The sequence below is a fragment of the Aplysia californica genome, unplaced genomic scaffold (assembly GCF_000002075.1).
Source record: "Aplysia californica isolate F4 #8 unplaced genomic scaffold, AplCal3.0 scaffold00605, whole genome shotgun sequence".
NCBI lineage: Eukaryota > Metazoa > Mollusca > Gastropoda > Aplysiida > Aplysiidae > Aplysia > Aplysia californica.
In genome coordinates this window covers 400286-401319 of record NW_004797875.1, presented here as the reverse complement: position 1 = coordinate 401319, position 1034 = coordinate 400286, and the positions used below count along the sequence as shown (strand labels likewise).

The following is a 1034-nucleotide window of genomic DNA, read 5'->3' as shown; positions in this document are numbered from 1 at the left end:
CACACACACACACACGCACGCACACACACAACAACAAGAACAACAACAAACCCCACAAAAAACTAACAAAGCGTCTACAACAATAGCAAGGAATTAAACAGCTTTCCCAATATAAAGAGCACTGTCGTTGAGGGGACGTACGGGTCGGTTTATTGATTGATTATAATTATAGGCCGACAGTGAGGAGGTATTCTAAGAAGTAAGTGACATGATAGAATAAGTAATGAAGAGCTGTGGGAAAGGACTGGACAAAAATGTTATAGAAGTAGAAATAGGACTAAGAAAGTGGAGATGAATGAGACACATCTTCAGAAAGCCCAGCGGAAACATCACAAGACAGCCATTGCAGTGGAACCTAGGCGATTATATGACCGTCTAGAGTGGAACCCACAGGGAGCACGTTGCAGGGGTAGGCCACGGGAAACATGGAGGAGTGCGTGGAAAGGGACATGAGAGAGATGGAGCTCAGTTGGAACAAGCTTGGAAGGATGACCCGGGCCAGGACAGAGATAAATGTAGGGAGCTTGTATGTGGTCTATACCCTGCCAGGGGTGAAATGCATTGATGATGATTAATCATGATGATGATGATAGGCCGACATTGCTTATATGATAGGTTGAAGTCTTCATGAACCGCTCAGTGGTTGGAGGGCGGCACTTGGAGGACCTTCCAATGCCTTTTCTTTCTCTCATTTGTTTCTGTCCGTGTGTACTCTGGTTGGTTGTCTCTTCACAACGAATAAATCTTTCACTTTTTACTAAAGATTTCCGTGGAGAGGAGCAATAATTATAATAAATGTCCGTGTGTCTTTCTTTTGTAATGCAGGAAAAGACCACTATCGTGTCGAAATGCCCCTTTTGACTAAACTAAAAACTAAACATATAATTTAACCCTGTCCTATATTATTGATAAGCCCTACTCAAGCCTAGGCCCTACTCCTGACTGCTAGTGATGGGCAGGTATCGATACCAGGTACTCGATACTTAGATACCTACAAAGATAGTACAAGACAAGATGGGCCACTCAGCCTAAAA

At 43.3% G+C, this 1034-nt stretch overlaps 1 pseudogene; it reads left to right on the top strand.

Moving 5' to 3' along the window:
* The first annotated feature begins 712 nt into the window (after positions 1-712).
* On the top strand, positions 713-832 carry LOC118478488 (annotated as a pseudogene).
* Positions 833-1034: the final 202 nt, after the last annotated feature.